The sequence below is a fragment of the Rhincodon typus genome, chromosome 1 (assembly GCF_021869965.1).
Source record: "Rhincodon typus isolate 14 chromosome 1, sRhiTyp1.1, whole genome shotgun sequence".
Taxonomy (NCBI): Eukaryota; Metazoa; Chordata; class Chondrichthyes; order Orectolobiformes; family Rhincodontidae; genus Rhincodon; species Rhincodon typus.
Genome location: NC_063332.1, coordinates 143,838,912 through 143,862,384, shown reverse-complemented (window position 1 = coordinate 143,862,384; position 23,473 = coordinate 143,838,912). Strand labels below are relative to the sequence as shown.

Below are 23,473 nucleotides of genomic sequence, written 5' to 3'. Positions count from 1 at the left end.
GAAACTGTTTGACATCTACCAAAGCCATTCTGCTCCTCACCTTATTCCAGCCATGATCCACGCATGGAAAGTTGATCTCATGAAATAATATCAAAATAGCATTTGACCATCAAGTAGTTCCAACAAAACTGAAGTCAGTGCAAATCAGGAGAGATCTTTGCACTGAGTGGAGTCATATCAAGCACAAAGAAAAGACACAAAAACAGAAATTGCTGGAAAAGCTCAGCAGGTCTAAAACACAGAAACACAGGAATTGGGAGTGGCATTGGCAATTCAGCTCTTCGAGCCGACTCCACCATTTAGCATGATCGTGGCTAATCTTATCCTGGTGTCAGCTCCACTTTCTGGCAGTATCTGCGGAGAGAAATCAGAGATAATGTTTCAGATCCAGTAACCCTTCCTCAGAACTGACCATTTTTCTTTTTTACAAAGAAAAGATAGATGTGGTTGTCAAAGATTCATCAACTCAGCCCCAGGAGATCACTGCAGGAGATCCTTGAGGTTGTGCCTTAGGGTCAATCAGCTACAGCATCAGATCAATTATGGTCTCCATGTCAGAAAAGCATACAAAACCATTCACAAATTCCCAAATACTAAAGCCATCTATGCAAGACCCAGTCAGATATCAGTCCTGTGCAGATAAATGGCAAGTCAGAGTCATACTACAGTTGTGCCAAACAACGAAAGAGAAATTAGCAATTCTCTTTGGTAATCCATAGCATTTACATCACTGAATACCCCCACCATCAACATCCTGGGAAACCATTAACCAGAATTTAACTAGATTAGATATATAAAATAGTAGGCCATTCCTTCACTGTCACTAGCTCAAAACTGTGAAATGCCTTCTCTAACAGCACTATGAATGTACCTACAGGTTACATGCTGCAGCAAGGAAGGCGGCAGCTCATCACTTTTTCATAAAGGAAGTTAGTACCTGAAAAGATTAACTGACATCACAAGCTAAGCTCTGCCCATCAGATTACAAGAGGATACTTCCTGCCAGAAGCTAACCAGTTGTTTCTAAATTGTGTACTAGAATATTTCAGTTGTTGTATTGTGCGAGTATATCTTAAGTAAATGTTTATCAAAGTATAGTCATACAAACAAAAAATAGAAATTGCTGGAGAAACTCACTAGGTCTGCCAGCATCTGCGGAGAAAAAACGGAGTTAACATTGAGCCCAATGATCCTCCTTCAGACCCAGCTGACTAGTGGAGAGTATTACAACCATGCTCCTGACTCATGCTTTGTGGACAGGTATTGTGGAGAAAGATGGCGAGTTACTTACAACTGAATTCCTAGCCTCTGATCTGCTGTTGTAGTCCCAGTATTCATACAGCTGTTACAATTCAGATCTGGCTAATGGTAACCCTCAGGATATGGACAGTGGAGAATTCAGTAATGGCAATGTCACTGAACGTCAAGGACAAAATGGTTAGATTCCCTCTTCTTATCGAGGGGTTTTTGCCAGACATTGGTGTTACTTTCCACTTACAACACTACTTTGAGATATTCCAACAGTGATGTTCTAGAGACAATGTACTGATCTCCAATAAGGACAACCACAACCACTTTGCTTTGTATAAGAAAAGATTCCACCTGTAGAGAGGTTTGCCCTAATTCTCAATGACTCCAGTTTTGCTAAATCGCCTGGATTCTATACTTGATTTAATGCTACCTTAATGTCAACAGCAATCACTCTCACCCCACTATGCAGTTCAGTTCTTTTGTCCAGATTGAAACTACTGCTGTAATGAGGTCAAGAACCACGTGGCTGTGGTGGAACACAAACGGAGTGTCACAGCACAGGTTCATCTTTTGCACATACTGCCTGACAGCACGGTCAACAACTTCTTCCACCACTTTGGTGATGATTGAGCGGAGATACACTGGAGTGGAGCTAAGCTACAGAACAAGCAGGAAGTTATTCAACCTCTGCCACCTTCAGGCCAAAATCAAAGTCATCGAGCCGCAATGCACAGATGATGCTTGCCTATGTGCAAACTCAGGATGAACTGCAGACCATGTTAGCGCCTTTACGGAGGCACGAGAGCACGAATCTCGTAAACATCCACAAGACGAAGGTCCTCCGCCAACCTCACCCATCGTTGCTGAGCGAACCCCCAATCAAGATCCACGGGAAGGCCCTAGAGAACACTGGCCACTTTCAATACCTCAGGAGAGTCCTGTCAACCAAAGTAGTTATTGAAGAGATCCAGCACCACCTCCAGTGTGCTAGTACAGCTTTCAGTTGCCGAGGAAAAAGTGTACTCGAGGATAATTACATCAGATCTGACATCAAGATCATGATATACAGAGCCATTGTGCTTCCTGCCCTCCTATATGGCTCTGGAGATGTGGAATGATACAACAGACCCCTCAAGGCGCTGGAGCAATACCACCAACACTATCTGCAAAAGATCCTGCAAATTTGCTGGAAAGGCAGATGCACCAATATCAGCATCCTCAACCAGGCCAACATCGAGGCACTGACTACACTTGATTGGCTGCGATGGGTTGGGAACATCGTCCACATGACCAACACGAGACTCCGTAAGCAGGCACTCTACTCCCAGCTCTGAAAAGCCCAGGTGGACTGAGGAAGAACTTTAGGGATACCCTCAAGGCCTCAATGGCCAACTGTAGTATTCCCACCAATGCCTGGTAATCAAGGCGCAAGACCAAAGTGGAGGAGGAGCATCTTGGAAGGCGTTGAGTACCTCGAGACTTGACATCAAGAAAAAGAAGCCAGACGAAAACAGCAGAAGCAGTGTGCTGCCACACCAATGCCCCACCCACCCCTTCCCACGACCACGTTTTGTCCCAAGCGTAGCAGAATTGCAGAAGCTGCATCAGACTGTTTAGCCACCTACAGACCCACACTGACACTGGAAGTGAGTCATTCTCGGCTGCAAGGGACCATCATTGACGATGAATGATGATCATGCTGAGTGAATCAAATTGGCTGAAGACTAATACTGGTGAAGCCGAAGACCTCAGGGTGAGGTAGATATGGTCATTCACTCAGCTCTTCTTGCTGAAAATGGATGCACGTGCTTCAATCTTGTCTTTTGCACGGATATGCTGGCCTCCCCAATCATTGAGGTTGAGGATATTTCAGGAGCATACTCCTCCTGCTAGCTGCTTAACTGTGCACCACCATCCACAATTGGATGTGGCAGGACTGCAAAGCTTAGATCCGATCCATTGGTTACAGAATAGCTCAGCCCTCTCTACTGCATGCTGCTTCTACTCTTTGCATGCAAGTAGTCCTGTGTTGTAGGTTCACCACGTTAACGCCTTTTTAGGTATGTTTGCTGCTGCTCCTGGCATGACCTCCTGTACTCTTCATTGAACCACAATTGATCTTCCAGGTTGATAGGAATGCTAGAATGGGGAACTTGCCAGGCCATAAGGTTAGATTGTGGTTGAGTACAATTCTGCTGCTACTGATGGTTCACAACACCTCATGGGTAGCCAGCTTTGAACTGCTGGATTTGTTTGAAGTCTATTATTAACCACAAAGGACTGATGCAGCAGCAGTCGGTGGACTGGTAAGGACAAGGTCAAATAGAATTTTCCCTCAACACCTGCTACAAGTCTCGTCAGCTACATATTTTAGGACTCAGCCAGCTCAGTCAGTAGTGGTGCTAACAAGCCACTTTTGGTGATAGATAGTGAAGTCCCCTACCTAGAGTACATTTTATGCCCTTGCCACTCTCAAAGGTTCCTTCAAGTGATATCCAACATGAAAGAGTACCGACAGGAGGAAGGGCAGTAGATGTTAAATCAACAGAAAGTTTCCTTGTCTGTACTTGGCCTGATCCCATGAGACTTCATAGGTCTGGAGTCAATGTTGATAACTCCCAGGTGCAACTCATTCCTGACTATACTGTGCTACTACTTCTGATGGCTCTGTCCACCCAGTGGACACAGCAGACTCAAGGATGGTGATGGCATCTGGTACATTGAGAGACAGACTAGTCAAGCCTGACAGAGTCAACGGGCTAGCTTTCCAAAATTTGGTGCTGTCGGAAAGTGCGGTCTCTTTAAAACTTATATTTTCTAGTACTTTCTATATAACGTGTCCTCACACAGTAGTTGCTTCCTTTTCCTAAAGATAAAGGATTCCTAATCAGAAAAATGAAACTAAAGATGAGAAAGAATACTACCAACACCACTCTGTTGCATAGGCTGAAATAACTATCCGGCACCATTGTCAATGTATCGTTTCGGGAACTATATGTTTTTTTCCCCCAAACAGAATGAAAACTGACCTTCATCTGAGGGTGGGCAAGGGGAGACAGTTGCTCTGACACCGTGAGTAATTGCCCCATGCTCATGGGCTAAATGGGTTCAGACACAGCATAGACTGCCACTCCCAAAATAGGACATGTATCAACAACTGTTAGAGTTAGAAGGCAGGCTGAACCAACTGACTGCCAAATGCTATTTATCCTCTGGTATCACTGATTTGACACAGGTTGCATAACTTTTATTCAGTCCTTTCTAAAGAATTTTCAGAGAGTTTATTAAGTTTGTTGAGAAGCAGCAGTTTAGATATGATGCATTTATCAATTAAAGGTTACTGTGCCCCTCAAGTCTGCTTCACCAGTTAGTAACATCATGGCTGATTTGATTTTGGCCTCAACTCCACATTCTAACCTGCCCCAGACAAACCTTAACTCCCTTGTTAGTTAAGGATCAATTAACTAATCTACTCTTATCTTAAAATTATTCGATGACTCTGCTTCTACCACACTGTAGGCACTTGCAAAGACACTCAACCCTCTGAAGAAAGGTGACAAAAGATTCACAGATTCAGGAAAGAGGTTGGCAAAGTTTGCCACTATGTGGATGTCACAGACTAAGTGCAACTGGATAATCAGTGTTGATACTAATGTTCTGATGAAGGGTCCCAATCCGAAACATTGATTTTTCTGCTCCTCTGATGCTGCCTGACCTGCTGTGTTCCTCCAGCTCTTCACTGTGTTGACTTGATACTCATTACTCCAGTCACAACTCGTGCCTCACTGGGTATATGGTCAAGACTGGAATTACTGAAGGAGAGCAGGAAAGATAACACTTGCTGAAGATCAGGTGTACTTCAACGTGGGATAGCAGAAAGACAGCGGGGGGGGGGGGGGGTGCGCAATGCTGAGGTGAGGGATTAAACCAGAGGAAATTAAAAAGAGAGAGAAAAAAAGAAAATGGCTTGGACCCCAAGGATCATCCAAATGCATTTGCTGGAAATTAATGAATAGGAAGGGTTTAGAGGGATATGGGCCAAATGCTGGCAAATGGGACTAGATTAGTTTAGGATATCTGGTCAGCATTGACAAGTTGGACCAAAGGGTCTGTTTCCATGCTGTACAGATCTATGACTCTATGCTACATAGGCATGATTGTGGCCAAATCAAGGTAGCTACATTTTGAAATGTATGAGTAGATAAATAGTAACATGAGAAAACGTTAGATTGAACATCGGAAGTACAATAAAGTTTATGCAAGTTGGGCGGAATCAGCACTAAACTGATGTCCAAGCCTGAGACAGGCAAGTGAAATCAGAGGTCATTCATCAAGCAGAGTACTTATTCATCTATTTTCAACAATTTAAATCTTTCCTGTGGCCATATTGGAACAGTGACCATGGTGCCCAAACTTTTACATGGACCATCTGTGAGGAGTCCTGTGAATCACTGTTGATAGACTTGCAACAAACAGGCAAAGGACAATTAAGATTGAAAATCTTTTCAACAAGCTTTGTCATTTCAAATTAATTATACATTAATTTCAAAGACCAGCAGATTATACAACAGAAAGTTAATTAATTCTCCAGCTGTCACTTCCAGTAGATCAAAAGCAGCAGCAAGAAATCAGCATTCTGCCTCCAACTATCAACAAGATAAAGTCCTCGAGGTGCTCTGATTGGTGAGGCAGCTTAAGACCGTGGAGCATACCCTTCAGTGACAGTATCTACTGTTTTTCACAAGAACAATGATGGCTCATTAAAATTTATTGAATTGGAGGTCTGATCGATGTTAATATCAATATCACTTGGGCTCGATAATCACTGCACCAGTTGAAGGGGGTATGATTAGATGAAGCACCAGCAAAAAACCAAAAGAACAGTTTTGGTTCAATAAAGTTATCATCAGCAAGTCAGCCCTGCTTCTGAGTTCTGATAGCAGGCACACACATTAGACCAACTCCAGCTCTCTTCCTGCTATGCCATGAGAAATATTACACAAATCACTGCTGTGGCTGCCACATTCTAAGTTCATTTGCTTTTACAAAGAATCGGAATTTGTGGCTCATCTCATTGTCACAAGAAATTTTTGGATCTTTTGCAAACTAAACTGCAAGCACCATGAACTTGCTATTATTTTTCCAGAATTGTTTGTTCCATTATAAAAATGAAATACTTTGAATGAAAATTTATCTTCTAAAACTTTCATTCTGCTATAAGCACGAAGCTTCAATTGTGAATTAAAAACAGAGAACTTTTATCTAATATAGATCTGTAATTGTATGGAACAGCTCATCAAAAGTGATTGATAGGTCCTTAATTTTCAAATTAAAATAAGATTTTCCTATAGCAAAACCATGCGGTAATCATCACAAGTATACTTTTCCTACATACCTGCGGCTAATATATTCAGATTACAGCTTCTAACAGCAATTGAGTCATACTTGACAACAAACACGTGTGGAAAGGTTACATTAGCCATCTGAATTATATATCAGCAAAAAAATTTCTGTTAATGATCAACAGACAAACAAAGAAACCCAACTTTCCAATGGTAACATTGACATCAACTTGCCTGAGAACATTGTATGCTTGCGTCTTGAAATATTGTTGTCAGTTGTTGAAGCTTACAACAAATTTCAAATGAATGAGTTTTAAAAGAAATAATGGTAAAATGCTAAAACACAGTGGAACAATTCAACTCATCATTCCTGTGCTGACTCTTTGGTGGAGATATCCGATCATTCCAGCCTCCCGCTGTTTATCCGGAGCTATGTAATTTTTTTCCCCTGTTTAAATATTTATTTTCCACTCTATTTTGAATGCAACTTTTGAATTTGTTTTGACCTCCCTTTGTGCAATGCATTCTGGATCAAAAAAAAAACTTGTTGCTCTCTCTGGATCTTTAATCAATCGCTGTTAAAAAAAAAAGTGAAAAGGAGCATTCTGAACTAGTGGTTAAATTCAGTATCGATCTGCAAACAACCTTGTGCCAACAGTAAAGCACCAAATTAAATTGGAAGAAAACGAAAGAAACACATTATCAATCCTGTGGTCCAGACTGGTGCCATCAAGCTGCGTTTCCTTGATATTTTTTTCCAACCGTGTCTGTCATTGTGTCTCTGTCCATTTGTTAAGGTGGAATTTAGAAAGGGCTAGAGTTTTGAGTTTAGTGCTATAGGCTAACCATTGCGATGGAGAGACGGCCATTGATAAAACAGCTTAAAATTATTGGGGCTAGTACATTAACTGGATGAACAAAGGGCTTTGGGGCGCAGTGGTCATGTTCCTAACTCTGAGCCAAGAGGTCCAGGATCAAGTGCCACTTGCTCCAGAGGTGTGTACTCACACCTCTGAGCAGGCTGATTGGAAAATATCTAACCGGAGGAACTCCGTTAGTGATGTCCTGGGATTGAGGTGATTGAACTCCAACTACCACAACCATTTTTCTTTGTACAACACGAGTCCAACCAGCAGAGTGTCCCTCCAATTCCCATTGACTTAGCCAAACCTCCTGTCCTCTTTTGAGCTGAGGTTATCATGTATCTCCAAACTTTCCCAATAACTGCAATCCCTCATTCTTTGTATCATTCTATTCAATCTCTACAGCACCTTCACTCATTCCTTAAAATCCTTCCTAGTGTGATGACCAAAACTGAACACAAAATTCGAGTGAGGCCAAATCAGAGTATAATAAACTTTTGTCATAACTGGTTTCCATTTGTATTTTGTTCCTTCGTTAATAAAGCCAAAGATCCCATTTTTTTTTTTCAAAACTGCTTTCTCAAACTGTTTTGCTAACAAAGATTTGCGTAAATACACAACCAGTACTCTGTATTCATGCATCACCTTCAAAATTGCACAATTCACTTTGTACTGCCTCTCACAATGTTCTTACCAAAACACATCACTTCATCTTTTCTGCATTCAATTTCATCTGTCACGCATCAGCAAATTTCACCAGTCTGTCTATATCCTCCCAAATTCTGCTACCAACCACCTGGTCATTTACTGCAAGATCAGCAAACAGGCCAATTCAATTGCAGAAAATTCCATCAAAAAACTTTTACGTGCTTAAACGCAGTTGTTCAGAATAGTAAACTAGATGAGCTTTTTTTAAAAAATAAAGATTTCACCTAACAAAATAAATTTAACTAAAATCACTTACCTGCGTTTTAATTTGACAATTCTCTTCTATACATCAAAAATAGGTTTAGGATATCAGCACATGACTGCAAAAAATTGTAACAGATATCCCCACTTTGACATGAAACCTAAAACATAAGATTTAAAAAGAAATTACTCTAGAGTACAGAGGACCAAATAAAATATGTTAAGTAAATTTCAGGTTTTGCTAAATATCCACACACTAATAAAAAGGCATTTAAAGCCTAATTTAAAAGATTCACCAACTTTGTAAAGATCACACCTTTTTAACTTTTTTTTTTGGAATCTGGAAGTTCCTGCTATAAACCAGAGACTACTGCAGTTTTAAAAATCATGTTTACTTTTGAAAGCTGTACACAATAATGCGTTTTCCTGGAATGGTAAAAGCAGAAGCAAACACCACAGAGCTGACGGATTTGGAACTTAAAGAAATCGGAGGTTGTTGACTTAGTCGCTTAGCTGGCTTGTTTTCGTTCAGACATTTCGTCACCATGCTAGGTAACTTCATCAGTGAGGCCTCCAATGAAGCGATGTTGTTTTACTCCGCTTAGAATTTATATTGTCTGGTCTGTAATGGTGAGTAGTGTCATTTCCGATTTTGATCTGTATGGGTCTGTATATGGAGTCCAATTCTACGTTTGTTGATTGCATTACAGGTTGAAAACCATGCCTCTAGGAATTCCCGTGCATGTCTATGTTTGGCTTGGGCTACTATAGTTACGTTGTCCCAGTTAAACTGATGGTCTTCATTGTCCGACTGTACTGATATTAAGGAAAGTTCGTAGTGTCATTTTCCTGCAAGCTGATGTTCATGTATCCTGATGGCTCGTTTCCTTCCTGTCTGTCCAATGTAATGTTTGTGGTAATCGTTGTATGGTATTTTGTAAACTACGTTGGTTCTGCACGTTGCGGAAAGGGGTCTTTGAACCAACGTAGTTTATAGCATTTGTGGGTGAGAGAGAGAATGGACATGTTTTTATTATTTTAATTTAGATCAGATGTTAAATACAAAAATAAATACAACAAAACCCACGTGTGTGTGATTTGTACAGCCACAGCTTTTAAACCGTTAAACACTTGTTGAATAGGCTAATATGCACTTTTTTAAAAAAAGTTGCCGTTCTGGATCAGTCCTACACTGCCAGAGGGGTTGATTTTCAGACAAGATGTCAAACAGAGATTCCACCTGCATTCTTGGGCAAATGTAAAAAAAATCCTACGTACCATTCTTTGGAGAATCAGGAACCTCCCCTGACCCCCACATCCTGGGCAACATTTACCTCTCAACAAACAACCAAAACAAATAACTTTGTCATTTAATTCATTTCTGTTGCAGGTCCTCACAACATTCAAAATGACTGCCATATTGCTTAAATTACAATATGAACTACAGGTCAGGAGACTTCACTTTATGCACTGTAAAGCACTTGCTTGAAACCAATGTCACAAAGAACACAACACAGACGGAGGTTTCTCTTTCTCTTTCTTTGTATCAATTCTTCTTTTGCAAATTATGCTCCATTATAATTGATAACAAATGCACATCAGCAAAAATCTTATCCTGTCGCCTTCAGAGCGCACATCAACATTTCCATAAACTTACTCAACATTTCTTTTACTCCTAAACTAAGCAGACTAGTGATGGCATTGCAAACAATATAGGCTGTAAATGATCATCCCAAAAAGATTTACAGAGTGTGTTTATAGATAGAAACATATGAATTAGGAGTGGGAGTAGCCAATTCATCTCTGCGAGTCCGCTCCACCATTTAACAGATTCAAAGCTGATCCTATTCTGGTCTCAACTCCACTTTTCTACCTGCTCCCTGCTGTCCTTTGTTCCACTTCTCATCAGAAACATCTATTTCTCTCTTGAATCTGTTGATTTGTTCTGCTTCCAATGCACTCTGGGGCAGTGAGTTAAACAGATTTACAACTGTCTGAAAGAAGTAGCTTTTGCAAAAAAATGCCAAGATTCCTTTTGCCTTTCTTATTATATGTTGTACCTGCATACCGACTTTCTGTGATTCATGAACAAGTACGCCCAGAACCCTCTGCACTGACACACTTTGAATCTGTTTCCTATTTAAATAATAATTTGCCATTATTTTTCTGGCTAAAATGGACAACCTCACACTTATTCACATTAAACTTCATCTGCCAGATTCTGGCCCATTCTCCTAGCCTATCAATATCCATCTGTAAACTCCTTATTTCCTCATCACAGCCTGATTTCCCACCTATTTTAGTATCATCTGTGAATTTTGCTTTGTTACACTCTGACCCTGCTCACAGATCATTTATATAGATTGTAAATAATTGAGGTCCAAGAACTGAACCCTGTGGCACCCCACGAGTTACAGTTTGCCATCCAGAAAAGGACCCATTCATCCCAAAAAAATCCCAATTTCCGTCGTTCGCCTATCCTCCAAGCCAATATTTTAACCCAAGCCCCCGAGATCTAACCCTCTAGATCAGTCCTTTACCCAGCACCTTGTCAAATGCCTTCTGGAAGTCTAGATTGACTACATCCACCAGATCTCCATTATCCACTATCCACCTTGTTGGTTACATCCTCAAAGAACTCCAACAAGTTTGTGAAGCACAACCTGCCTTCATGAAACTATGTTGACATTGGTGAATTGACCTTTGTTTTTCACAAAGTGTTCAGTTATCCCCTCCTTTATGACTGACTCCAGCAACTTACCCACTACAGAGGTCAAAAAAACTATTAGGCAGAAAGTGGGAAACTGCACATCTTTTTTGAATAAATATGCCACATAGGCAAGTTTCCAACACATTGGTACTTTTCCAGAATCCAAAGAATTTTGGAATATTACAACTAACGCATCCTCTATCTCTGCTGCCACCTCCTGTAACATCCTACAGTGCAGGTTTTTAGGCCCAGGGGTCCGATCTGCCTTGAATCCAGTCAGTTAACTTAATACCTTCTCTCCAGTTATGTTAATTTCACTAGGTTCCACAGTAGTAACTGCAGTTTTTGGGAAGAAATCACTACATTCCACTGTGAAGACAGAGACAAAATTTTGGTTTAGAAACCTCTGCCATTTCTGAGTTTCCCCTTATTACCTTGCCAATTGCATCCTCTAAGGGCCAACATTTACTTTCACTGTTCTGTTCCTTTTCATATACTTATAGAAGCTTTTGGTATCAGTGCTTATGTTTTTTGCTAGTCACCTTTCATAGTCCATCTTAACTCATTTGACATTGTTTTTAGTAACATTTCACTTATGTTTAAAATTCTCCCAGTCTTCCAGAGCACCACAGACCATTGCTATATGGTATGCCCTAGTTTTTGCCTTTATTTTATCCTTGACTTCCTTGTGAAGCTATGGACAATTTTTCACCTCTTTACAGTTCCTCTTCCTCTCAGGAATACATGTTAATTGAGAGATGTTTAGTATCTCCCTAAGCATGTGCCACTGATCTTCAACTGTCCTACCCTTTAATATTTTTGCCCAGTACCCTAGGGCCAACTCCATCCTCAGGCCGGCATACTTACCTTTGCCAAACACTAAAACTCTTGAATGCTACTCTGTAGTTACTCCTTCCAAGAAGATCCTTAACTACAAGTCCATTTATCAATCGTTCCTCATTACATAACACCAAATCTAAAGTAGCCAGTTCACTGGTTGACTCCACGACATGCTACTTTAAGAAACAATCCCTCATACGCTCTATCAACCATCCGTCAAGGCTACCCTTGCCAAGTTGATTAATCCAGTCAATATGCATGTTAAAATCACTCATAATTACCGTTGTGCCCTTCTCATGTGCCCTCATTATTTCCTGGTTTATTTCTTATTTTGTTTCCAGTATCCTGCTTTGGAAGTACTGATAATTGCCACATAACAAAAGACAAAGGCAAGAAGCTTTATCCCATCATAAACATAGGGCACAGAAAGTTTAATCTCCTAGAAATGATGTTTTTCTCTTCACGAGTCCAAGTTATTCAAGATGTGAAAAGAAGACCTCATAGAGGTTTATAAAACCATGAAGGATGTTGATAGGCTAAAAAGGCAAGGTCTTTTCCCCAGGGTGGGGGAGTCCAAAACTAGAAGGCACAGGTTTAAGCCAGAGGAAGTGGTAGAGGCTGGTACAATTACAACATTTGAAAGGCATCTGGATGGGTATATGAATAGGAAGGGTTTAGAGGGATATGAGCCAAATGCTAGCAGATTGGACTAGATTTATTAAGGACATCTGGTCAGCATGGATGAGTTGGACAGAAGGGTCTCTTTCCGCACTGTATATCTCTATGACAAAGTTAAAATTTTTGCTCCACATAATTCTGAGCAACAGAAAGTTCAAAGCTGATCAGCAATCTATATTATTTTCTCCCTCATTCTCTAGCTTCATGTTTTATTTACAATCTTGTAAATAGCAGCATTATTTCACCATTACAAAGCTTTACTGATATCAGAATGAACAATGATTACTGAATGAAAGTAAAATACTGTGGATGCTGAAAATCTGAAGCAAACGCAGTATTTGATTCAGAAAACAGTCATACCAGACTAGAAACATTAATTCTGTTTCTCTCTCCACAGATGCTGCCAGACCTGCTGAGTTTCTCCAGCATTCTGTTTGATAAGGAGACTTGAGCAATTTTCCCAGAATGTAGGGTGCTGATAATGGAAAAGTATTGCTTCCCAGTCCAGTTCAAAGTCATAGAACAATAAAATTTATTTTGTTCAACTATGACTTCTCCTCCTTGACAGGACAGACAGCTTAATGGGAAAAAAACCCAATATGGTAAAGGGCTTTCCGTAAAGCAGCATTAAATGTATTTGAGAGCATTAATAATCAAGAAAAATAGTGGTCAAAATTCTGAAAATGTCCATTAAATAAGCAGAGAGAAGAAAAGCCAACTTTGCTACACGAAGAATCTTTTAATATAACAACATATGCTTCTTTTTAAGGAATTCCAGCTCCCTGCACATATAAAGAATTCCAGTTCATAAGAACATAAGGAATCAGGGGTAGGACATTTGACCCCTTGAGCCTGCCCGCCATTCAATTAGATAACGGCTAATCTCATCATGGACTCAGGTCCACTTACCCACGCGCTCACTATTACCCTTAAATCCTTTACTGTTCAAAAAAACCTTTGCCCTAAAAACATTCAACAAGGAAGCCTCAACTGCTTCACTGGGCAAGGAATTCCACAGATTCACAACCCTTTGGGTGGAGAAGTTCCTCCTCAACTCAGTCCTAAATCTACTCCCCTTTATTTTGAGGCTATGCCCCCTAGTTCTAGTTTCAACAACCAGTGGAAATAACCTCACTGCTTCTATCTTATCTATCCCCTTCATAAATTTTATATGTTTCTATAAGATCCCCCACATTCTTCTAAATTCCAATGAGTGTAATTGCAGTCTACTCAATCTCTCCTCATAGCCCAACCCTCTCAACTCTGGAATCAACCAAGTGAACATCCTCTGCACCCCCTCCAGTGCCAGTGCCTCCCTTCTCACGTAAAGAGATCAAAACTCTACCCAGTTCTCCAGGTGTGGCCTCAGCAGCACCCTATATAGCAGCAGCATAGCCTCCCTGTTTTAAAAATCCATCCCTAGCAATGAAGGACAATGTTCCATTTGCCTTCTTAATTACCTGCCACACCAGCAAACCAACTTTTTGTGATTCAGGACAAGGATACACGGGGCTGTCTGCACAGCAGCATGATGCAATTTTTCACCATTTAAATAATAGTCAGTTTGCTGGTATTCCCCTCAAAATGGATGACCTCACATTCACCAACATTGTACTCCATCTTCCAAACCCTTGCCCACTCATAACCTATCTATATCCCTCTGCAGACTTTCATTGTCCTCTGCACACTTTGCTCTACCACTCATCCTAGTGTCATTTGCGAACTTTGACAATACACTCAATCCCCAATTCCAAATCATCTATATAAATTGTAAACAATTGCTGCCCTAACACTCATTCCTGAGGTACACCACTAGCCACTGATCGCCAACAAGAAAAACGCCCATTTATCCCCACTCTGTTTTCTGCTAGTTAACCAATCCTCTATCCATGCTATCACATTACCCTAAACGCCATGCACCTTTATCTTATGCAGCAACCTTTTGCACAGCACCTTGTCAAAGGCCTTCTGGAAATCCAGATACAGCACTTCCACTGGTTCGCCATTGCCCACTTCTGTTGAAATGCCCTCAAAGAATTTATATAAATTAGTTAAACTTGACCTGCCTTTCCATGGCCCCATGCTGCGTCTGCCTGATGGGGCAATTCCCATCCAGATATCTCACGATTTCTTCCTTAATGATAGATTCAAGCATTTTCTCCACTACAGAAATTAAACTAACAGGCCTATAGTTACCCACCTTTTGTCTACCTCCTTTCTTTAAACACTGATATCATATTTGCTGTTTTCCAATCTGTCAGAACCACCCCAGAGTCCAGCGAACTTTGGCAAATCACCACAAGCACATTTGCTATTTCCCTTTCCATCTCCTTTAGTACCCTGGGTTGCATTCCATTAGGGCCAGGTGACTGGTCTACCTTTACTCCCATTAGCTTGCCCAGCACTTTCTCTTTAGTTTCCTGCACATGTAAAGATTTCAGGTTCCCGGCACATATAAATTATTATTTGGATTATGCACAAACTGGCAAATAATCTATTTAATTAGATCAAATCTAAAACATATTTAGTAATTAAGTGAAATGGCAAAATAAAATTGAATGATTTAAAAATTTATAACCAAACTTAAAATGTTAACATTTTAGGCAAAATCTGTATGATCTCAAAACAAATTTTCATTCACTCGTAAAAGTAACAAATTTAACCCCCTCGACCCCACCCTTACAAACAATGCTGTTATCAGAACAGCCTGGATTTACCCAAGAATCAAAAACTATTCTGCGTCAGGAAGGGCAAACAATTCAGCAAAGCAGATCTCATGGCACGCATGCGCACACCAAGTAGCGCAATGTTTACCGGGATATGTAGTCTCCCTGAATTGTTTTAACTCTCCCGATTTCAACAACCGTCAGCTCTGCGGGTCATCTATCCATCCTGCCTTTCAATGTTTTTATACATTAAAAATGGGTACGTTTTGTTGTTAAATGTAGTGTGTCATCCTAGATTTTGTCTGATGAAAACTGTCTTCTTCCTTTCGGCCCAAAACCCCTCCCTTCATTTCCCCAGCAAAAAAAAATGTACCGCTCTACTCCCTCCGCCCGGTCATGTCTCGATTTTGCCCGTACCCGGGTTGTCTCCTTACCATTTCCTCACCTTACCGAGGCCTCCTGATCCATCGGAGCCGTTCAGGGCCGGGAGCGTTAGCAGCAACTCGCGATGGAGCGCGAGCGACACGGAACGTCGCGAGATAGCTATGAGCGAGCAATGCTCATGCGCGCTTAGGCGGCTGCCGCTTAACCCTGACCCTTATTAACAGGTACGAGTGTGCGCGGATAACTCCCGGACTCGTACATGCAAGGCTCAAAGAAAAGAAACAAAAACAGAAATTGCTGAAAAAGCTCTGCCGGTTTGGCAGCATCTGTGGAGAGAAACCAGAGTTAACTTTTCGTGTCCAGTAACCGTTCCTCAAAACAAGCCCATTTTAACGTTTCAGTTCAACGTATGGCTATTTGTTCTTTGAGAATACCAAGGGCTTTTTGGGTAAAGTAATAATGTAAACCGGTACTAAACAAAAGCAAATGCTGGAAATCTTGAAATTCTTAACAAACATTCCTCAGAAGGGTCATCAGACCCGAAACGTTAACTCTGATTTTTCTTCACAGATGCTGCCAGACCTGCTGAGCTTTTCCAGCAACTTTGTTTTTGTTCCTGATTTACAGCTTCCGCAGTTTTTTTCGTTTGAAATTCTGAACTTCGGAAGAGATATAAACTTTCGACTCCAGTTAACTCAGTTTCGATTTCCTTAGATGCTGCCTGACCTGCTGACTTTGCTTTTTAAATTTCAAAATATATCTTATTTTGACCTCCTCTGGCCTTTTTTTTATTTTTGCTAAAAGCTGCAACAGTGAAGAGAGAAATGGTTTTCGGAGACTGTTGAATTTCAAAATTGTTGGGCTTGTTGCTTCAAGGAGGTGGGAAGTCAATTATGATATGCAAAGGCCCTATTAAGGACTATGGTTTATGAGGCTGTCAAAATGTTGATGATGGATCTATCCTCTGAATGGTTGGTCAGATGCTGCCAGTTGAATCGAAGCGGCCTCTCTGCGGCAACGTAGGGAGCGATTTACATTTTTAAATCAAAATTCAGGCAGTCGGCACGGAAGGCAGCGTCCTCAAAGATTCTTTGGACAGTTAGCATGGGCAGATTTACGATTCTTTAATATTTTCTTCTGCCTGCCTACTGTCTGTGTAGTATATGTGGTTAATAGCTATGTGCCAAGAACCAGATTGCAGTGATGTCAGATTACATGGACAGGGACCTGAGTAAAGATTCTAGTGAAAACCTGAACTGTGCCTCTGCACATTGTGTAAATAATTCGTAAATGTTCATCCATTCACGTTATTATGGTATCCAGTATTCATCTCTTGAAGGCCTCCAGAACCTCCTTTTGATATTAATACAGGGTACATGGCCCATGAACTCCTCAGCATTAGCCACTGTTCTGGTGGTGCTCTGATGCTCTTCTCGATGGTGCATGGAAGCTACTCAATTAATTGCCAGTTCAGGGATTACCCCCACCAACTAGCCAAACATGTTGCCATTGGGCATTGCTGGGATATCTACTGAAATGGAAAAATCCTGCCCAACATTTAAAGTCAATTCATTTTCAACAAACCCCCAACTTCATAGATCTGAACCATTAACTTTGCACCTCTAGATGCTGAGTGTTTCTAGCTGTTATGATTATAGTAAAAGTAGACTAAGAATATTCAACTTTCATCATTTGATTTTAGTATATGAGACTTCCCTGGACTAAACAGTGTCTTAAAGAACATTACTGACCTAAAATGCTGTGATCATCTGACAAGTCAAAGAAACCGAAATGGAACATACAAATCCAGCTGCATCAGAATTACAATTCAAACCATAAAATGTAGAAGCAGAAGTAAGCAATTGGGCCATTTTAGTCTGCTCTGCAGGTCTAACAACTCTCAGTTCTACTTTCCTTGCCTTTTCCCTCATAACCCTTGAATCGCTTAAAAGTCTGTATAACTCAGCCTTGAAAATACCTTAGTGACACAGCCTCTGCAGTTCTCTGTGGTAAAGAATTCCACAAGTTGTGCTCTGAGAGAAGAAATTTCTCTTCATCACTGTCTTAAATGAGTAACCCCTTACACTGATGTTATGATTCTGGTCGTAGGCTCTCCCACAAGGGGAAACAATTTAGAATCATAGAATCCCTACAGTGTGGAAGCATTTGGCCCATCAAGTCCAAACTGAGAGGGATTCTGGGTAATCCAAGATGGAGGATGGGAGAAAATTGTGGCTGTAAGAGCTGCACATTTTTTGAGGTTTTTTTTCAATGTTGAAGCTGATTTCCTCAAATTAACGGAGCAGAAATTATTTTTTATAAGCTGTTGCATTGTTTTTGAACTTTTAAGAAAAAAAAGTCAAAACAGAAGTACTTTTAAAAGAGGACAAATTAGGAGTGCAAGTACCATATGGGAGGTGAGAAACCAGAAGTGAACCTGCAATAGCTGACTGACCAGGCAGTGAACTTGCACAGGTAACTGCTTATGCTGTTTAGTAACAAGTATCTCTGGACATTGGAGTTAGGTCAAAGAACTTCACAGCTGACCATGGAGACACGTCAGAAGAACTGCTTACAGCAGGGGAAGAGACTAATGTTACTTTTTTTTTGTCTACAATAGTTTTGTTGATATGTTTATTGAGATCTGTCTCTTTATTAAACTTTCTTAATAGAAAACATAGGTACAAAGTTAACCGAGAGCAGTAAGACTGTGCTAAATTCTGGGTCTGTAGATTGTTAAGGTGCAAAGATGGCCTTTAGTAGAGTGATGTGCTCTTCCTGTCGGATGTGGAAGATTAGGGAGAATTTCAATGTTAGTGATGATCATGTCTGTAGAAAGTGTTTGGTTGTGAATCCCAGTGGATCACATGGATAGGTTGAAGTGGCAATTAGCAACAATGAGGAAGTTAGAGGAGCTGGGGATGGCAGTTTCAGGAAGGTAGTAAAACCGCAGTCGGGTAGATGGGTAACCTCTAGGAAAGATAAGAGAGGTAGGTAGGTAGTGCAGAAGTCACCAGTGATTATCTCCATCTCAAACAAATATGCTGTTTTGGAAAATGTAGGGGGTGATGGACTGTCAGGGAAATGTAGCACGGACAGCCAAGTTTCTGGTACTGACACTGACTCTAATGTAACCAGGGGTACATCAAGTTCCAAGCAATCAATTGTCATAGAGGACACACTAGTCAGAGGCACAGACAGACATTTCTGCAGCTGACAATGAGACATCACAATGGTGTGTTGCCTCCCTGGTGCCAGGGTCAAGGATGTCTCAGAGAGTATGCAGAATATTCTCAAAGGGGAGAAGGATCAGCAGGAGGTCATTGCCCACATTGAAACCAATAACATAGGAAGAGAGAATGATGAGGTTCTGAGGAGAGAATACAGGAAATTAGGCAGCTGGTTAAAAGGCAGGCCCCTGTGAGTAGTAATATCTGGATTACTCCTGGTGCCACCTCCCAGGCAGAGGGGTAGGGGGCGGTACCCAGAGATATAGTGACAAAAGAGATCAGTTTGAGGCTGGTGCAGTTGAGAAAAGGAGCAAGTCAAACAGTTAATGCAGGCAGGAGCAAAGTAGAGAACGAAGTAGGACTGATAAATTAAACTGCATTTACCTCAATGCAAGAGGTCTGACAGATAAGGCAGATGAACTCAGGGCATGGGTGCATACATGGGAATGGGACAGCATAGCTATTACAGAGACGTGGCTCAGGGATGGACAGGACTGGCAGCTAAATGTTCCAGGGCATAGATGCTGTAGGAAGGTAAGAGAGGAGGGGGAGTGGCATTTTTGATTAGGGATAACATTACGGCTGCACTTAGGGAGGATATTCCTGGGAGTACATCCAGGGAAGTTATTTGGGTGAAATGAGAAAGGGATGATCAACTTGTTGGGATTGTACTATTGACACCCCAATAGTCACTGGGAAATTAAGAAGAAAATTTGTAAGGAGATCTCTGTTATCTGTACGAATAATAGGGTGGTTATATTAGGGGATTTTAACTTTGCAAACATAGACTGGGACTGCCATAGTATTAAGAGCTTGGATGGAGAGAATGTTGTTAAGTGTGCACAAGAAAATTTTCTTTTTAAGTATGTGAATGTATCTACTAGACAAGGAGCAAAACTTGACCTCTTGGGAAATAAAACAGGGCAAGTGACCGAGGAGTCAGTGGGGTCCATTTTGGGGCCAGTGATCGTAATTCTATTAGTTTTAAAATAGTGATGGAAAAGGATAGACCGGATCTAAAAGTTAAAATGTTAAATTAGAGGAAGGTAGATTTTGACAGTATTAGGCAAGAACTTTCAAAAGTTGATTCGGGGCAGATGTTTGCAAGTAAATGGACGCTGGAAAATGGGAAGCCTTCAAAAATGAGATAACGAGATTCCAGAGACAGTATTTTCCTGTTAGGGTGAAGGGTAAGGCTGGTAGATGTAGAGAATGCTGGATATCTAGACAAATTGAGGTGCTTGTCAAGAAAAAGGAGGAAGCATATGTCGGTACAGACAGTGAATCCCTAAAAAAGTAGAAGTGCAGTAGGAGTATACTTAAAAGGGAAATCAGGAGGGCAAAAAAGGGACATGAGATAGCTTTGGCAACTAAGGTTAAGGAGAATCCAAAGGGATTCTACAAATATATTAAGGACAAAAGGGTAACTATGTAGAGAATAGGGCCCCTTAAAGATCAGCAAGACTGCCAATAAGTGGAACTGCCGTTGGTGGGTGAGATACTAAATGAGTATTTTGCACCAGTGTTTACTGTGGAGAAGGATATGGAAACTAGAGATTTTGGGGGAGTAAATAGTGATATCTTGAAAAGTGTCCATATTTATGGAGGAGGTGGTGCTGGACATTTTAAACCTTACAAAAGTGGATGAATCCCCTGGGCTTGATCAGCTATACCCCAGAACTCTGTGGGAAGCTAGGGAAGTGATTGCTGGGCCCCTTGCTGAAATATTTATATCACCTATAGCCACAGGTGAGGTGCCAGAAGACCAGAGTTTGGCTAATTTGGTGCCATTATTTAAGAATGGTGGTAAAGAAAAGCTAGGGAACTATAGACTGATGAGCCTGACATCAGTGGTGGGCAAGCTGTTGGAGGGTTTCTGAAGGACAGGATTTACATGTATTTGGAAAGGCAAGGACTGTTTAGGAATAGTCAACATTGCTTTTGACATGGGAAATTGTGTCTTACTAACTTGATTGAGTTTTTTGAGGAAGTGATGAAGAGGATTGACAAAGGCAGAGTGGTGGACATGGTCTATATGGACTTCAGTATGGTGTTTGACAAAGTTCTGCATCGTAAGCTGGTTAGCAAGATTTGATCACATGGAATACAGGGAGAACTAGCCATTTGGATACGTAACTGGTGCAAAGATAGGAAACAGAAGGCAGTGGTGGAGAGTTGCTTTTCAAACTGGAGGCCTGTGACCAGCAGTGTATCACTAGGATCGGTGCTGGGTCCACTGTTTTTTGTCATTTATAAAAATGATTTGGATGCGAATAAAGGAGGTATGTTCAGTAAGTTTTCAGATGACACCAAAATAAGAGGTGTGGTGGACAGTCAAGAACGTTACCTCAGTGTACAACGGGACCTTGATCAGATGAGCCGATGGGCCGAGGAGTAGCAGCTGGAGTTTAATTTCGATAAATGTGAGGTGCTGCATTTTGGAAAGGCAAAGGGCAGGACTTATACACTTAATGGTAAAGTCCTGGGGAGTGTTGCCAAACAAAGAGACCTTGGAGTGCAGGTTCATAGTTCCTTCAAAGCGGAATTGCAGGTAGACTGGATAGTGAAGAAGGTGTTTGGCATGCTTGCCTTTATTGGTCAGTGCATTGAGTATAGGAGTAGGAAGGTCAAGTTGTGGCTGTATAGGACATTGGTTAGGCCATTTTTGGAATACTGCATTCAATTCTGGTCTCCCAGCTATAGGAAAGATGCTGTGAAACCTGAAAGGGTTCAGAAAAGATTTACAAGGATGTACAGGGTGGGAGGGCTTGAGCTATAGGGAAAGGTTGAATAGGCTGTAGTTACTTGCCCTGGAGCACTGGAGGCTGAGGGGTGACCCTATAGAGGTTTATAAAATCATGAGAGGCACGATATATATGTATAAATATGGATTGTATATTATATATAAAACTCCACATAGACCCATATATATAAAAAAAACCACATATATAGGGGTGAACAGCCAAGGTCTTTTCCCCAGAGTTCAAAACTAGAGGGCATAGGTAAGAGGGGAAAGATTTACCGTCTCATTTCCCCCATTACTGCTCCTCACCCTGCCACATCACTCTCTCTGCCCCTCACCATCTCTGTCCCCTTCCATCCTTCCCTCTCTTCTTCCTCCTCCGTCCCATTCTTCATCCCCTCTTTCTCCTCCCCATCTGTCCTTCTCTCTCTCACCCAATCCTTCCCCCCACTCCCTTCCTCAATCTTTTGTGCTCTCCTCTCCCCTCACCTTCTCTCCCATCTGCAACGTAATTATCCTTTCTCTTCCCCTGAAGATTCTATATCCTGCTGCATAATATACAGCTGAACTCTACTTCAATTGTATACTTCTTTTCTGAGCAAGCACTGTTCATTCATATATATACGATTGTAATTCTATTTGCTGACAAAAGGCCGAACTGTGCATGTGCAGATTTGATACTGGCAAAATCATTGCATTTGTACAGCAAATGAATGGAACAGCACATGTGCAAAGTGTATCAATGCACATGTGCAGTTCTGATTTTCTACTTGTTAAATTCAGTGTCTCTGCTAGTTTGATGACTTCCAGAGAATGTCGAGGTTCTTCATCTGGTTGGATCTGGAATATTTCACAATCTGTCATATCATCCCTTACTTTCTTCATAGGAAGCGATGCTCTGGACAATGTGTCAGCATTGTTCATTTATTTCTCTTGTTTGTATGTTACTTCCAGATTACCTCTGTAACCAAGTAACATTCTTTGTACAGTAGGTGTGTTTAGAGTAACTTGTTGAAAATACTTGAAATGGCTTGTGGTTGGACTCAATTGTCACTTTTTCTCTTCCAAATAGTTAGTGATGAAAGTGCTCACAGGCAAACACAATAGCTAAGCACTCTTTCTCAACCTGATCCTCTGGGTTTTCAGAGTAATTTGTCCTTTAAGCATGAGTACGGGGCATCGTACAGTCTCAACTTTACTGTGGAGAGTTTAATTTATGAATTGTCATGTTGAACCACTTCACACAGATCTGTGATGATTGTGGTGCTGTGTGACATACTGATGTCTATCTGATACTTTACATTGACTTGGTGTATCCCTTCTGGAGTCATCATTCCAATACTCCGAAACCATTTGTTGACCAGATGAATCAACATTTGTATGGAGGAGAATGATTCATTACAATGTTTGGCTGATATCCTTCCAAGTGGCCACCTGAGCCAGGTCGTTACACTTCCTTCTAGATACTCTTGTATGCAAAATGTTCCAGCTTCTTGCATTGAGAACACTGTTTTCCTCACTCCAGACATCCCTCTTTTAATTTGTTTGGTGTTCTTTGCAGTATTTGCATTCTGCACTTTGTTTGTGATCATTCTGCCCTTTAGATCTGCAATGTCTATTGGCATTATGTAAGGCATTGACTAGTCTGCCGTGAATATACACTAGCTGTTGATTTACAATCTTAGTACTTTCCTGAGAGTGAGTTTCTCATCTCAATAGATGTACTCTCACGACAGAATCTCTCATACCCAATATCCTGGCTTTAATTAAAGCATTTAACATTATTAGATATTTTGTTCGTGAAAAATCACCAGCTACTAGCTGTATTGTGCCATCACATAGTAATCAATGTTTTAG

At 41.0% G+C, this 23,473-nt stretch overlaps 1 protein-coding gene across 1 annotated transcript in view; it reads right to left on the bottom strand.

Moving 5' to 3' along the window:
* The window catches only part of kiaa1109 (KIAA1109 ortholog), a 433,631-nt gene extending 417,815 nt beyond the window's left edge, over window positions 1-15,816 (bottom strand). The window contains exons 1-3 of the mRNA XM_048608993.1: window positions 15,694-15,816; window positions 8,421-8,526; window positions 41-354 (exon numbers count right to left, since the gene is read on the bottom strand). The gene's annotated coding sequence lies outside the window, so the exon portion shown is untranslated. The remainder of the gene's footprint in view (window positions 1-40; window positions 355-8,420; window positions 8,527-15,693) is intronic.
* Window positions 15,817-23,473: the final 7,657 nt, after the last annotated feature.